General features: G+C 35.4%; 1 long non-coding RNA gene across 1 annotated transcript; it reads left to right on the forward strand.

The window, feature by feature from the left end:
- Positions 1 to 1,979: 1,979 nt before the first annotated feature.
- Positions 1,980 to 15,502, forward strand: LOC113096670 (uncharacterized). Its single transcript, XR_003288560.1, has 3 exons — positions 1,980 to 2,032; positions 2,356 to 2,631; positions 15,229 to 15,502. It is a non-coding gene; the product is annotated as an uncharacterized LOC113096670 (long non-coding RNA).
- The last annotated feature ends 2,802 nt before the right edge of the window (positions 15,503 to 18,304 follow it).

Consider the following 18,304-nt stretch of genomic DNA (forward strand, 5'->3'; position numbering starts at 1 on the left):
AAACAATAAAAAAATAAATAAATGCCAATTGTTTATGACATATGATTACATATTTGGTAAATATTTATGATTAATATCAATAATAAATTAATGAATAGGGCATAACATTAATTATACCATATCAATTTACCTTTCTAATCATATCTAAAATATAATAAATATGTCTACCAAGCTCTGATAATGTATGGGATATAATATTAACAGACTATCCTAATGTTAATAAAACAATAGGCCTATACCTTTAGAAGCACAGATGTGTCTGTCACTTTAAGATATGGTTCACAAAAATGAAATTAGTCATAATTTACCCATGCTGTTCTAAACCTGCATGAAGATCTTTCTTCTGTTGATCACAAAAGAAAATACTTTGAAGAATGTGTCTCAACTAAACTTTGATGGTTGTAACTTCCATAGTAAGATAAAAAACAGTCATTGGGGACCAGAAACGGTTTGGTTAGCCACATTATTTAAATTATCTTCTTTTATGTTCAAAAGAAGAAACAAATTATTACAGTTTAAGAACAGCTTGTGGGTGCGTAAACGATGACAAGAATTAATTTTTTAGGTGAACTGTCCCTTTAAGTCAGACAGCACTGTGAACAACTGAAATGTCTCTCTGCTTTCATCACTGGTTACTGAACAGACACATTGATAACTTTCACAACCGCGTGCACGAGCAGTCGTCACAAACAGAGCATGTATCAGCATTTGAAATTGAGAGCAGCTTTCTGCTAGTGAGGTTCATATTTGAAATATAAGTCCACTGGTTAAAAACTAAGCTCAGAATCAATCGAGAATCGTTAGAGACAGAATCGGAATGCTTTGATTTTTTTCTTCCACCACTACTTTCTCTGGGAACATGTTTTGTCATAACATATCACAATACAAAAACATGACAGTATGTATCGTATGTAGTTCAAACAAAATAAAAGTTTCGACAGATTCAATTTAGCATGAAATCTGGTAATAGCACATCAAATATGGTGAATCCAGATTATCAAACATTCAAGCGTTGTTTATTAATTGTAATTAATAATAATAATAATAAATTATGAAATTCAGTAATTAAAACAATTTAAATGCAGGGACTGAGTGAAATCATATGGGTCTAATATAATTCAGTATTTTTAAGCAGAATCCTGAATATTTGTGTTCTTTGTCTATTGCTCTCTGTATGAGGATCCTATTCAAGTCCATTCCTGATCCTAACTCTACATTCAGATGTGTGTCTGAGCGTGTGACTGTTAGATCAGATCTCCATCCAGTCACTTTATCAGATCCAGAGACAGCTGTTTCAAACAACATCAGTCTGTGATGTTAAACATCTTGAAATATAGACGCTCTCTTCCTGACGGAGGCAAATATGTTCTGAAACCAAACAATCGTAAGAACAATAGCAAGCATTGCACAAGCAGGTGAAGTAAGAAAAATAATACAAATGAATAAAGGATTAAACTGAAGAACTAAATAATAATGATTTTAATTATACATGAAAATAAACGAAAATAATAGCACAGACGTATAGTCGCTCTGTTGAAGCAGCACACAGAGACTGTTATTGAGAATCCTGAGATGCTTCATGACGGAGCAAAAGCCTCCTCAAATAAACTGAGATCACAAAACTTATCACACACATACATAAAACAAGCATTATGAAATTACATTAATGTATAAACTATATTGTTTTGTAACACATTTACAAAGTAATTCTTTCCACTGAAATGGCTGTTTATATTTGTGTCTTTCTTCACAGCTTTACCCAGATCTACTCTGACTGTGACTCCAGACGATACAGTATTCACTGGAGAGAGAGTGATTCTGAAGTGTGTGATTGAGTCTAACAGAGACTGGAGATATGAGTGGAATAAAGACAGTGTAAAGTTACAGTCGTCTCAGCGTTACACTGTAAACACAGACACTCTCACTATCAGAGCAGTAACTACATCTGATGAGGGTCAGTACACGTGTAGAGGACAGAGAGATACAAGACCAAACTCATCACAATCAAGCTCTGTTTCTCTCTCAGTGAAGGGTGAGTTTAATATCACTGTCATCATAAACTCTCTCTAATATGATCACGTCCAACTGAGGTTTTGATCAAAATGGACAACTTTTGCCATTTACCTAATTCAGCTCAGCGTAAACTCTATTCTGTCTTTTTCTTGAAACAAATCACATCATACAAGTGACTTTTTTTAAAGTGCTTTTTCATGATGCAAAAGGAATTAAGGTTATGTACTGTTGAAATTACAGAAAATGTCTTAACAGTGCAGTATTTTTCTTATTTGATAATAACATTGATCATGATACATTGATGTTTTTCTTCAATATCTCCTCATCTGTGTATTAATACAGAGAGACCTAAGCCTGTAGTGAAGGTGTCTCCAGATCAGCGTGTGTTCAGAGGAGAGACAGTCACTCTCACATGTGACATACAGAGAGGAGGACACATTCAGTGGACATACAGCTGGTTTAAAGATGGAAACACTTTCTATCCATACAGAAGAACAACAACAGCAGAGTTCAGTTTCACAGCATCTGTGTCTGACAGTGGTGTTTACAGCTGTAGAGGAGAGAGATCAGACTCACAGAGATCACACACCAGTGCTGCTCTTGCACTGACTGTATCAGGTCAGTCTGATGATTCTCTTTAATGATCTTGAATCTATATTTGTAGCTCAGTACAGTTTATATTTCTACTCTGCAGTTTTGTCATCTGTCACTTCAAATGCTTTGAGCTCTTTAAAGTTGGATTCAGATTTACTGTCAGTTTTTATCATTGAAAATCAATCAATGATATAATTTCTGTGCTGTTATTCTAATTTTTGTGATGTGACTCACTGCTCTCTTAGAGTTAAAACTATGAAAACTTTGTTAGTTACAGTTGTCTTTAAAGTTATCGCTCTCGAAAGGACCTTCAGTCATTTTTCTTTCTACATGCAGTGCTCTGTTTCTATAAAGCAGTGAGTCACAAACCTTTTTTATTTCATTTTATTTTTAGCTGAATGCTTTTGACGTAAAATATTTACTTGAAATAGACCTGAAATTTTTTATTCATATTTAAATAATTAAAAAAACATTTTAATGTTCACTGTTCTCTAATATCAGTTAATAATAGGGCAGGGTGATAAATGGATAAAGATAATTATCACAAGATATAAATTTCCTCGATAAATATAATAAAAGTTTGATAAATGTTCAATACAAAGTTTATGAGGCAAATGCAGAACAAAAGAGGACTGTTTATCCGCTCGGGTCAAAGTTCACGCTGACGGACAGCAGAAGTACTGTGATACAGTGAGAAGAATTTTTAATCTACAAATCACCATCATTTACCAGATTTCTGTAGTACCACTAACCACACCATGTATTGTGCTGAAATGTTATTATATTATTAATGTAGATGTGTATTAAAAGTATTAAAGGAGGAGTAAGGGTATATAATTACAGATAATTACAGTAATTTTGTGATCAAGCTAGCATTTAGCTTATATTAATGTATTTAGACTGTAGGGGGGTGACTAGACACTTATCCCACGAGATGAGACGAGACACAAGGCTGGGTTCACGAGAACGAGACAATTTTTAGACTTGTTTTTTTTTTTAAGAAATCCTCAATGATGAAATATATAGGGAAAAATAGTCTTTGCAAAAAATGTAGGTGCAATTAAACTTCTATTATATCCATATAATATATCCAGTACATACAGCAATTAACAACATGTAAATTAGAGCTGCATGATTCTTGATATGTATTTTATATATATATATATATATATATATATATATATATATATATATATATATATATATATATATATATCCAGAATATATTGGGTATCACAAAACAGAATATAATACTAAATATAATACTAAAAAATAGGTACTATCTTACACCGGTTTGCAACGATTCTCCTTTACCCCACAATGCACTGCATTACGTCATGTTGGGGAGAGAATTTTCCAAAGCCCACATTGAGAGCATTGAGAGTGACTAGAGAGACTAGAGAGACGAGTAGTAGATGAGAGTATGCAGATTATAGATAAATACATAGATATAGATAGACTAGATATATAGATGGATACACAGATAGATAGATAGATATCGACCAACAGCGACCCAAACGCACTCACTTCCCTACAGCACAAGCTTCCCAACACAGTTTCCATGGGACAGCACCCACACAAGCTCCTGTCAAACACAGCGACAGACACGCAACTATACGTTTGCAACAACATTTTCATTTTCAACATTTGGAGGAAGAGATAAACGCTTAGAAACACCCATATAACTAGCATGATGCCTTATATTGCTAGATGACAAAGGTTACAGGTACTTATCTGAACTAACGTCATGATCATGACATGACAATAAAAAATATATGTGTGGTTATTGTGCACTGCTGCTCATAGACTTGCTCCAGTGCTCATTGCTGCGATGCTAAATGATAGCAACTCACCAGGACACTTCACAAACTCTCCACTCATTCTCCTCGGACCATGCATTTAATCAGCTTTGACGGCCATCAGTTCTTGGCAATTCCTCATTTGCCCTCTCACATCTAGCTGGTTCGAAATTACACAGCTGCGGGCCATCACACATGTTGGCTCTTGCCACCTCTTCCTCATCCCAGTCAGTCGCTATATCAATCACCTTTATTTATATAGTGCTTTAAACAAAATACATTGCGTCAACAAACTATAGTTCTGATGCTGCGTTCCAGGCAGGTTTTTGAGCTCGTAATCACTATTTCAAACTATTTCTACTAATTACTTTGGACCATTCCAGGCAAGTTACACCAAACTTTCTGAGCGCAAGGAATCGTTGTTTCGCGTGCTGTGTGACGACAGAACTCTGAGTACATCGATCTAGTACGGGTTCATGGGTGGGAGGTCACGGGTTTGATTGCTGTTCCAGTGCACTTTCACGGGTTTAAGGTTGGAAAAACACGGGTTACGGGTTGCCTGGAATGCTGCATCATACTAAGCTGAGGCTACTTTTCCTCGACTTCTCCCCAACGTGACGTTATTACCGAATTGCGTAAAAAAAAAAAAAAAGTTAATACCAAAAATGTAAAAAACTGGTCTTTAAGACCATTTTTGAGACATTTTAAAAATTATATACATATCTTGAGTGATTTATGTACCCATTAATCGACAGTGGTGGTTAACTTACAACATGGCCTCAACTATAAACATTTATCCCGGTACTTACGTTAATTAAATGTCTGTAACACAGAAATAATTATGTGGGTAAGGGTAAGTCACGTCACTTTAATTTTGTAAGACTTTTTGGAAAGTCATGACATAGAAGTTAGAGAGTTTGACTCCTAAACCTAGGGTTGTGGGTTTGAGTCTCGGGCCGGAAATACCATGACTGTGGTGCCCTTGAGTAAAGGAACTGAACCCCCAACTGCTCCCCGGGTGCTGCAGCATAAATGACTGCCCACTGCTGTGTGTGTGTGTGTTCAAGCTGTGTGTGTGTGTGTGTGTGTGTGTTCACTGCTCTGTGTGTGTGCACTTTGGATGGGTTAAATGCAGAGCACAAATTCTGAGTATAGGTCACCATACTTGGCTGAATGTCATCTCACTTAGTCACTCAGTTCAATTCATCTAGCTCTCTGTTAATCAGACAATCAGGTGTTAAATAAGAGAGACATGCAAAACCACATCGAGACACATCCACAAAACCAGGTTTAAGAAACACAGAATTAGGCTACGTCCACACGAAGCCAGAGCTTTTATTTTTCCTTGTCTCAAGAAATATCTGCATCCACACTAAACCACAAAACCAACACAAAATGATGTAGTATACATGTCAGACCAGCATGTGGCGCTGAAATTCTGCCACAGAGATACATTAAAAATGGAGAAGACATGGACTATGTGCATAAACCTTGTGCGTGGTATACAAACGAAACATGGAACAACACATTTATTAATCTGTGTTAATGTTAGATAATAAAAAGACAATCATTCAGTGTGTGTTCATGTTTTTGTTGACGTTACGTGACATAGCATTGTTTGAATAGGGGCGAAACGTGAGCTGATGACATCATCGTTTCAGAAAATACATGGATCTGCTGTCCACACGAGATTGCAAAGACAGTGTTTTAAAATCTATCCACTCTGGGACCCGGTTTACAAAATAGCGGTTTCACCTTCCGAAAACAGTAGAAAAAAGTAGGTCATTGAACTTACATCAAATCAGGATATGGACTAATATCTGTAAATATTAAGCCAGAAAAGTCTATTTAAATGAATCCTGCATGTTCTGCGTGCCTGTGTTCATGAATGGTGCAGAAGCGCGAGTTCGTCTATTGCACACATGGAAGCAGTGTGAGGCTCGTGGTGATTTCAGCATCTGTCGTCTCACTAAATGATGTTCTCAGTTAACAAGGTTCGGGAGGAGCGCGTCAATAACTTAGCATAATCAACACAGGTGGACCACAATCTAGTAATCAATCCCACAGTATAAATATCGCTGACTTACCTCTATCCATTGACGGTTTATCAGCATCCCTCCTCTACCCCATCTCCTCACTTTGAGTTCACTTTATAATTAGACTGGAAGAACTGTAAAGGTATGGTAACCAGTCAAAATAAAAGTCTGGTTTAATTTAAAGACAAGTATTTGCCAGAAATGTATTACTATTGTTCAGTACAATGTACATGGCCTACTACTACTAAGGGTGTAATCACACTAGGCACGGTTGCCATGAACCGGGCCCGAGTACGATTGTCCCCCCTCCCCACTCCCCCTCTGGCCTGCACTCACATATAGCTTTTCAGCATTCGTGCCGGAGCACGCTTACGTCATTATGGTGCGATGGTTTCGGGATAAACAGGAAGAGCGGCGCTCTCTGAACACAATGGAGTACATCGCTCTGTTTTCTTTGTGGATAATTTTGTGTCGTTTTGTCCACAGCCCTCTCACAGCCTGTTGTTAAACAGATGTGTCGCCTTAGTGGCGCGAAAATTTTCACGTAATCGCGCTGCTCATATGCGGATGTTTGCAATGTACCAGCTGAAGTGCAGCAAGGATTTTGCAGTTTTTAGTTTTTATGCGTTTTGCACCTCTGCCGTAGACCAAAGCGACCCTTTCCCTGTCATGTTGGTTTTGGAGCGTCGCAAACCCGTGACGCAACGCGTCCTTTTCCGTGCTCCTGCACGGTTAGCGCTCACACTGCATGCGAACCGCGCCCGAGTCCAACTGAACCGTGCGCTGGCCCACCTCTTCCAAGCGGGCCAGGGCCGGCTAATCGAGCCGCGCCCGGGCACGATTCGGAGCACTCACGCTAGTCAAACGAACCGCGCTTTGGTGGTCAAACGCACTCGGGCGCGGTTCAAACTGGCAGTGCGAGTACACCCTAAAATGAAACAAACATTATTGTTTTAGGGAGTAATCACATAACATTTCTTCCATGTTTGATTTTTAATAGTAAATCCCCTCTTTACAAAGAAATAACGTTTGCTTAATTTTCAATAATTAAAATAAAAATGTAATGAATGTTTTATCCCTTCTTTTGATAACCAGAAAAATGTAAATACATATCAGAATTTCTGAAAAAATTATATTCTATAATTATTCTATTTTAATGATAAATAAAGTTTTTTTTTATTATTACTTTAAATAATTAGACATGCTAAAACACAGAATTAGGTAACAATAAAACATATGGTGAAGAAAAAACATTTCATAGCACCTTAAACTATTTTTTTTTTAACTTTTAATAAATTGTTGTAAAAATGTGTAAGTGTTATGATTTTAATTAATTAGACGTGCTTTTTGGGAACAAAATAAAACTATTTTCAGGGCCCTACTGAAGTGACTAAAATCCACACTGACAGTGAACCTGCTGCATGAACAGAAACGGCTAAATGTGACGTCTGTCATGATTGAAATGAGGTGCAAGATGACAGAAAGATCAAGAAACAGTCTTTTAACAAGTAAATGCTACAGGAACAGGTAAACTCAGGAGTAAGAATATACCAACACCATCTAAGACAAGAACAGACAGAGAACTGGGGAACACTAACTGAAATACTAGAAAGAGTGTAATGATGAAGAACAAAAACAGATAACTAACAGATAACTAAACAGTGTGGAACTAACAACACCCAAGAACACTAACTAGGGAACTCAGGTACCTGGGAAAACAGGAAACAGGAACAGAACACTGAAAACTACATATAAACAGAACAAAAACCCTAATGAAGTCATACACTGAGACTCAGACACTGTTGAATCACATCTTGAATCTGTAGCAAGTTTTTTTAGGAAGTTCTCATTTAATGTCATGTAAATTGTAATATTAAAGACTTTCCAGTGAACTTCTCCATCTTTAAAGGGACAGTGATTTTGCATTCAAACTAATTTTGCTCTCCAGCGCCTCGCTCTTTCAAATGCGCGTTGCATCTACGGTAGCCGATATGTACCAAAAAGCTTTGACAGGATGTCTTCTAATAGCACTTCGTCGAGTTTTCCTTCAGGTGAACAGGTGTGTTATTTCAAACAAACTGCAACATGACAACTAACAAACGAATGTTACAGTATGAATTACTGACTGTGGAAAACATGAAATATTGTAATTAGTAGTTATGTCTTCTTTATTCGTTATATTTTCTGAATAATGTGCATTGTTAGATATAAAAAAAATATTATAATATAGATTGTAACACTGACTTAGCTGTCGAGAAGAAAACTGGCCACTTCAGCGTCTCTTTTGAAATCTTCATCAAGCATTAGCTCTTTCCACCTAGAAAAAGCTTCCCCGACATTAACTCTTGTTTTCTGTAATCTACGGTCACGTTTCCTTTTACGTTCTATTTTTGACTGTTTTGGTGACGATGTTTTCTTCTCCTGTGGCGCGGCATATGTATGGTCCATAATAAGAATGCAATCCAGACTTTTAAACTTGCCGGTGCAGTTTCAAGCGCCTCTCACTGCTCTACACCTGCGTTTCTGGCTCTGACCGAAAATGCGCTGTGGAAACGCGTTGGCTTAGTACTTTTTGTCCCTCTCTGCTATTATAGTTTTGCAAGATGGCGGAACTACATGGAAGCCTCCATCGACCTACCCGTCCCATGTAAGATAATAAATTCTTCATTTACAAGGATTAGTTTAAACATTGGCATAGGTATTTGTACACCATTGAGGGCATATTTATGAATAAAAATATTGATTTTAGATAATAAAATACCTAAAAAGTTACTTATTGTCCCTTTAACACTTTCTAGGTTGTGGGAACCTTTAGTTACATCACGATCCGATCCGGTCCGATCTGATTCTGGGTGTCACGATCCGATTCCAGAACGATTCTTGATCAATTTTTTTCCCCTTATTAATAAATTAATAAGTTTACCGACTTGATGATCTTAAAATCCTTACATTTACATATCCTTACATAAGTAATTAAGTACATTTAAAAATAATTACAAATTGAAAAAATAAATAAAAACAGTTGTATGTTAAGAATTTTAAACCAGTATAACTTCAAACATTCAATCCAGTAGCAAATAATAAAGAGGAGCATAGAAACATATTACAAACAATAAACAAAGAGTGCTTTCAGTATTTAAGATTATCTGCATTAAGATTAACTAAGATTAACGTTTTCCATTCAAGAACTGTGAATGATTTTCACAGTGAAGGACACAAATGATCAGTGAAGAACAATAAACCACGAGAAAACATGTTCAATGATGTAACTTGCAGCAGAACACATTAATATTGTTTTTGTTTTTAAATTTGCTTATTTTATAATTATTAATTATTATTATTTGTCTCAGTTCTGCAGCTGTTAAGGATTGGATGATTTTTTTTGCATGAATTTCTTGAATTACTGTAGGACTACATTATTATTTGTCCCATTTTTATCTAAACAATAAAAAAATAAATAAATGCCAATTGTTTATGACATATGATTACATATTTGGTAAATATTTATGATTAATATCAATAATAAATTAATGAATAGGGCATAACATTAATTATACCATATCAATTTACCTTTCTAATCATATCTAAAATATAATAAATATGTCTACCAAGCTCTGATAATGTATGGGATATAATATTAACAGACTATCCTAATGTTAATAAAACAATAGGCCTATACCTTTAGAAGCACAGATGTGTCTGTCACTTTAAGATATGGTTCACAAAAATGAAATTAGTCATAATTTACCCATGCTGTTCTAAACCTGCATGAAGATCTTTCTTCTGTTGATCACAAAAGAAAATACTTTGAAGAATGTGTCTCAACTAAACTTTGATGGTTGTAACTTCCATAGTAAGATAAAAAACAGTCATTGGGGACCAGAAACGGTTTGGTTAGCCACATTATTTAAATTATCTTCTTTTATGTTCAAAAGAAGAAACAAATTATTACAGTTTAAGAACAGCTTGTGGGTGCGTAAACGATGACAAGAATTAATTTTTTAGGTGAACTGTCCCTTTAAGTCAGACAGCACTGTGAACAACTGAAATGTCTCTCTGCTTTCATCACTGGTTACTGAACAGACACATTGATAACTTTCACAACCGCGTGCACGAGCAGTCGTCACAAACAGAGCATGTATCAGCATTTGAAATTGAGAGCAGCTTTCTGCTAGTGAGGTTCATATTTGAAATATAAGTCCACTGGTTAAAAACTAAGCTCAGAATCAATCGAGAATCGTTAGAGACAGAATCGGAATGCTTTGATTTTTTTCTTCCACCACTACTTTCTCTGGGAACATGTTTTGTCATAACATATCACAATACAAAAACATGACAGTATGTATCGTATGTAGTTCAAACAAAATAAAAGTTTCGACAGATTCAATTTAGCATGAAATCTGGTAATAGCACATCAAATATGGTGAATCCAGATTATCAAACATTCAAGCGTTGTTTATTAATTGTAATTAATAATAATAATAATAAATTATGAAATTCAGTAATTAAAACAATTTAAATGCAGGGACTGAGTGAAATCATATGGGTCTAATATAATTCAGTATTTTTAAGCAGAATCCTGAATATTTGTGTTCTTTGTCTATTGCTCTCTGTATGAGGATCCTATTCAAGTCCATTCCTGATCCTAACTCTACATTCAGATGTGTGTCTGAGCGTGTGACTGTTAGATCAGATCTCCATCCAGTCACTTTATCAGATCCAGAGACAGCTGTTTCAAACAACATCAGTCTGTGATGTTAAACATCTTGAAATATAGACGCTCTCTTCCTGACGGAGGCAAATATGTTCTGAAACCAAACAATCGTAAGAACAATAGCAAGCATTGCACAAGCAGGTGAAGTAAGAAAAATAATACAAATGAATAAAGGATTAAACTGAAGAACTAAATAATAATGATTTTAATTATACATGAAAATAAACGAAAATAATAGCACAGACGTATAGTCGCTCTGTTGAAGCAGCACACAGAGACTGTTATTGAGAATCCTGAGATGCTTCATGACGGAGCAAAAGCCTCCTCAAATAAACTGAGATCACAAAACTTATCACACACATACATAAAACAAGCATTATGAAATTACATTAATGTATAAACTATATTGTTTTGTAACACATTTACAAAGTAATTCTTTCCACTGAAATGGCTGTTTATATTTGTGTCTTTCTTCACAGCTTTACCCAGATCTACTCTGACTGTGACTCCAGACGATACAGTATTCACTGGAGAGAGAGTGATTCTGAAGTGTGTGATTGAGTCTAACAGAGACTGGAGATATGAGTGGAATAAAGACAGTGTAAAGTTACAGTCGTCTCAGCGTTACACTGTAAACACAGACACTCTCACTATCAGAGCAGTAACTACATCTGATGAGGGTCAGTACACGTGTAGAGGACAGAGAGATACAAGACCAAACTCATCACAATCAAGCTCTGTTTCTCTCTCAGTGAAGGGTGAGTTTAATATCACTGTCATCATAAACTCTCTCTAATATGATCACATGTTCAACTGAGAGACTTTGGTTTTGATCAGAATGGAAAACTGGTGGTTTTAACAATGTTAATCGCTTTTTAAAGTCTTTAAAAATATATTTTTGAACAAAATGTAAATAAATAAATGAGTGTCTCAATTCATAAAGAATGAAATTAGTCATAATTTACCCATGCTGTTCTAAACCTGCATGAAGATCTTTCTTCTGTTGATCACAAAAGAAAATACTTTGAAGAATGTGTCTCAACTAAACTTTGATGGTTGTAACTTCCATAGTAAGATAAAAAACAAAACAGAGTCATTGGGGACCAGAAATTGTTTGGTTACCCACATTATTTAAATTATCTTCTTTTATGTTCAACAGAAGAAACAAATTATTACAGTTTAAGAACAGCTTGTGGGTGCGTAAACGATGACAAGAATTTATTTTTTAGGTGAACTGTCCCTTTAAGTCAGACAGCACTGTGAACAACTGAAATGTCTCTCTGCTTTCATCACTGGTTACTGAACAGACACATTGATAACTTTCACAACCGCGTGCACGAGCAGTCGTCACAAACAGAGCATGTATCAGCATTTGAAATTGAGAGCAGCTTTCTGCTAGTGAGGTTCATATTTGAAATATAAGTCCACTGGTTAAAAACTAAGCTCAGAATCAATCGAGAATCGTTAGAGACAGAATCGGAATGCTTTGATTTTTTTCTTCCACCACTACTTTCTCTGGGAACATGTTTTGTCATAACATATCACAATACAAAAACATGACAGTATGTATCGTATGTAGTTCAAACAAAATAAAAGTTTCGACAGATTCAATTTAGCATGAAATCTGGTAATAGCACATCAAATATGGTGAATCCAGATTATCAAACATTCAAGCGTTGTTTATTAATTGTAATTAATAATAATAATAAATTATGAAATTCAGTAATTAAAACAATTTAAATGCAGGGACTGAGTGAAATCATATGGGTCTAATATAATTCAGTATTTTTAAGCAGAATCCTGAATATTTGTGTTCTTTGTCTATTGCTCTCTGTATGAGGATCCTATTCAAGTCCATTCCTGATCCTAACTCTACATTCAGATGTGTGTCTGAGCGTGTGACTGTTAGATCAGATCTCCATCCAGTCACTTTATCAGATCCAGAGACAGCTGTTTCAAACAACATCAGTCTGTGATGTTAAACATCTTGAAATATAGACGCTCTCTTCCTGACGGAGGCAAATATGTTCTGAAACCAAACAATCGTAAGAACAATAGCAAGCATTGCACAAGCAGGTGAAGTAAGAAAAATAATACAAATGAATAAAGGATTAAACTGAAGAACTAAATAATAATGATTTTAATTATACATGAAAATAAACGAAAATAATAGCACAGACGTATAGTCGCTCTGTTGAAGCAGCACACAGAGACTGTTATTGAGAATCCTGAGATGCTTCATGACGGAGCAAAAGCCTCCTCAAATAAACTGAGATCACAAAACTTATCACACACATACATAAAACAAGCATTATGAAATTACATTAATGTATAAACTATATAGTTTTATAACACATTTACAAAGTAATTCTTTCCACTGAAATGGCTGTTTATATTTGTGTCTTTCTTCACAGCTTTACCCAGATCTACTCTGACTGTGACTCCAGACGATACAGTATTCACTGGAGAGAGAGTGAGACTGACCTGTGTGATTGAGTCTAACAGAGACTGGAGATATGAGTGGAATAAAGACAGTGTAAAGTTACAGTCGTCTGATCGTTACACTGTAAACACAGACACTCTCACTATCAGAGCAGTAACTACATCTGATGAGGGTCAGTACACGTGTAGAGGACAGAGAGATGAAAGACCAAACTCATCACAATCAAGCTCTGCTGTTTCTCTCTCAGTGAAGGGTGAGTTTAATATCATTGTCCTCATAAACTCTCTCTAATATGATCACATGTCCAACTGAGAGACTTTGGTTTTGATCAGTTTGGAAACTGGTGGTTTTAACAATGTTAATCTCTTTTTAAAGTCTTTAAAAATATATTTTTGAACAAAATGTAAATAAATAAATGAGTGTCTCAATTCATAAAGACTTGTTTCACTATAGGAATCTCTTGAATTAATAATTCAGTAGCTGCTTTTCCACTGTCACCCACTGCGAGCCAGGGCCTAAAATGAGCCGGGCGGGGCTCATAGCCTCTGACCAGTAGCACTTGTCGGGCCAGAAGCTCCACTGCGCTTCAATAAAACCAGCCCTTAACACGCCTCTCAGAAACAATGTCACGCAACTTCATTATTTCACCAGCAAAGAGAAGTTATCAGAAAACTAATGAGAAATAAATCACTGGAACATGAGCAATCACAAAACGATCACGATGATAAAAGCGGCCGTTTGTTTTTGCATGCTTTGTTAAATATTTAAACCCAAAAGCATCGATGTTTTACTATAATAAGTGATATTTTGATCATAATGAATTAATTTATCAGGACTGAAAATTATTCACACAGAAATAAAGCATTATGAACATATTCTGCTCCTCAGTCGAGTCTGTTTCTGTTTATTTGTAGCCACAGTAGCCTCATACATCACATTTAGAAAAAAAAATTATAATTTCTATCATTTTATGAAAGCTCCCGAACCATTATGCTATTAGTGGAAACACGGCTAATGACAAATACTTTTTTAAAACTGTCAACTTTCGCCACCTGCTGGAGGAAGAGTGTAAGTCTTACAATACGAACACATGTTAAAGGGTTAGTTCAACCAGAAATGAAAATTATGTCATTAATGACTTTAATGACCCTCATGTCGTTCCAAACCTGTAAGACCTCCGTTCATCTCCCTCCATTGAAACTGTGTGCACGGTATACTGTCCATGTTCAGAAAGGTAAGAAAAACATCTTTAAATCAGAGGGTCAGTTAGAATATTTTGAAGCATCACAAATACATTTTGGTTCAAATATAGCAAAAACTACGACTTTATTCAGCATTGCCTTAACTTGATTAATAGTCAAACAAGAAATAATGTAAAAATATAATTAATATCAATATGAAGGATATAGAAACTCAGCATCCACTCCTTCAGTTGTCAGTTATAATCATCAAAATTGAAAGAAATAAACCTTTGAAATATATCAGTCTGAGTGTAATGAATGAATATAATATAAAAGTTTCGCTTTTTGAATGGAATTAGTGAAATTAATCAACTTTTTGATGATAATATAATTATACGACCAGCACCTGTAGTTCACTGAATGAGCTCTGCTTCTTCTTTCTTCACAGATTTACCCAGATCTACTCTGACTGTGACTCCAGACAGATCTGTATTCACTGGAGAGAGAGTGACTCTGACGTGTGTGATTGAGTCTTACAGAGACTGGAGTCAGAGAAATGGCCTGAGATATGACTGGAGATATTACTGGACACCTGACTGGAGATATGAGTGGTATAAAGACAGTGTAAAGTTACAGTCGTCTGATCGTTACACTGTAAACACAGACACTCTCACTATCAGAGCAGTAACTACATCTGATGAGGGTCAGTACACGTGTAGAGGACAGAGAGATAAAAGACCAAACTCATCACAATCAAGCTCTGCTGTTTCTCTCTCTGTGAAGGGTGAGTTTAATATCATTGTCCTCATAAACTCAGTCTAAATGTACGGTTACAGATCTGATCGAGAGATGCTCAGATGTTACATTCACACTGCTGATATACATGTGTCTTTTCTTTTGAGTGTTTAATTATGTCTTATACTCTGTTTAATATTTATTTAATGCTGTTTAATATTTTAACTTACTAATGGGTTGTTTACACGTGTTCAAAACAGTTCGAGCAAAACACAAAGAAACTAACTGCAGGAATCTCAACATGTATTTTAAGTTTGAAGTAAGAGGCAGGGGCATAGATTACATGGGGGACGTGCCCCCCCCACTTTTATCATCACGGAAATTTGTCCCCCGCACTTTTTCATTTGGTTTGAATAAATATAGATTTAAATTCAAATAGACAGGATAGTCTGCGAATGACCTGATGGTTTTTTTTGGACCCAGAAGTCAAAATGAACATCACGGAGCGCCAAACTCTCCTGCAGTGTGTGTGTCTGTGTGTGTTTCATTCATACTCAAAACCGGAGGTCACTCTCCCGCAGAAAGTCATATCAGGAAACTCCTAATATGGGCAAACAGCGTCCAGCTGTAGCTGTATGAAAACTTTTTTTTTTTTCTGTTTTGTTTTTTTTCAAGTCCAAAAAAATCTCCAGCAGGTGATAAATAGAGTATATGAACAATGCAGTGCTAATTGACATAGCATTTATTACAGTATAGAAACAATTCTGACTTAATACGTGATTAAACTAGCCTATTTAAAATATCTGTTTTCTATTTGAATATATTTCAAAATGTAATTTATTGAGATTTCAAAGCTGAATTTTTTATTTGCATCATTACTCCAGTCACACAATCCTTCAGAAATAATTCTCATATACTGATTTGCTGCTAATATATATATATATATATATATATATATATATATATATATATATATATATATATATATATATATATATATGATAAATAGACAGTTCAGACGAGCAGCATTTATCTGAAATAGAAATCTCTTGTAAAATTATATCTTTATCATCATCTTTGATCAATTTAAGCTTTAGTGTATAATGTGTTGCAAAAGCTTTTTATTTCACATAAATGCTGATGTGTGGATCCTTCTATTCATCAAAGAATTCTGAAAAAAAATGTACTCATCTGTTTTCAATATTGATAATCAGCAAATCAGCATATTAAGAATACTTTCTGATTAATGTTACACTGAAGACTGGAGTTATGATGCTGAAAATTCACCTTTGATAACAGGAATACATTACATTTAAAATATATTCAAATAGAAAAAAGTTATTTTAAATAGTATAAATATTTTACAATATTACTGCTTTTACTGTGCTTTGGATCAAATAAATGCAGGCTTGGTGAGCAGAAGATACTTTTTTTATATATATATATATTTCTGTCCCCCTCACTTCTGAAAAGATGGCTACGCCCCTGGTATGAGGGGTCATCTTAAAAACACAATCATCCTGATAAATATCTGTAATGGTTAATTTACCAGTATGCATAACCTCTTTAGTCACAGAAGTGTTTTTAATGTTTAAATATAAATATTGTTGGCACTTAATGGATTCAAATCAAAAGCAAGTCTTTGGGAAAAACTAGAAACTATTTTGAAGTCAGTAAAACAGAGTCTTTTTTTTCAATAAATGCAACATTTTACATTAAAACACTGAGTGAGAATTGTGCCATCTGGTGGAGTAAAAAAAATATATAAACCTGAATGGTAACCTTGTAACATTACATCTCTCTATACATATATACTGTATACCTAAACTTTTAGATTCATTTTTGTTTTTACATAATTCATTTTTATTAGGTTTTGCTTTTAGATATATTTTTCTTATATATATATTCTTTTCTTAGATACATTTATCGTCGTGAGACTTTCTAAAAGACTACTTTTGTCAAGATTGAGGTATTTTTGGTTTGATAAATGTCAGGGTCTACAAGTGCTTCCCCAGGTTTTATTGTTTTGTTGTTAAAGCGGTCCACACTTGACAAACTCTTGAAATGTATCAGTGGCATAGTGGCCCAACTAAATTGCTCTCTCCATCTCACATATTATCAAAATTTGCTACATTGCAGTCTTACTAGTTAATTTCTGTGTGTTTGTGTCTGTGTGTGTCTATTTTGTAATCTTTATATTATCTCTAGAGAGAGAGAGAGAGTGAGAGAGAGAGAGTGTGAGAGAGAGAGAGAGTGTCACACTGTCTGGTCTCTGTTTCCCTGGGTGTCCACTAGTGGGCTCACTTCCCCTTACTGTGCGTTTACACCGCCGGCGTCTAGAGCGTCAAAAATCGCTCTTGCCGCTCTGCTCACGACGCTGCAGAAAGATTCGTGAGCGCTCAGACGCTCTGACGTAGATCAAATGCTTATTTTGTATTTAAAGTGGTCACAAAGCAAACAAGCTTGTTGATCTCGTGCAGACTAACCACAAGGAGGGTAACGTTATAAGTTAACCTCATTAAATATTGTTGTGGACGAAATATTAAGATACTTTACTGAAAATGAACAATCTCAATCTCTGTACGCAAACTGGGACACATCATAGATTATTGCAAACGCGAAACAGCAATAATCAACCTGTCTTCCATTGTGCTTGGGAACTAATGTGGTCGGAGCTGCGTTCTCTGAAATCCTCTCAAGCGGTGGACTTCTACGTTCCTATTGGTTGCTGCCCAACCGCGTCATAGCTCATTACCATAAAGTTGCCTTGATTTCAACTCTCCTCGACG

The sequence above is a fragment of the Carassius auratus genome, unplaced genomic scaffold (assembly GCF_003368295.1).
Source record: "Carassius auratus strain Wakin unplaced genomic scaffold, ASM336829v1 scaf_tig00216014, whole genome shotgun sequence".
Classification (NCBI taxonomy): domain Eukaryota; kingdom Metazoa; phylum Chordata; class Actinopteri; order Cypriniformes; family Cyprinidae; genus Carassius; species Carassius auratus.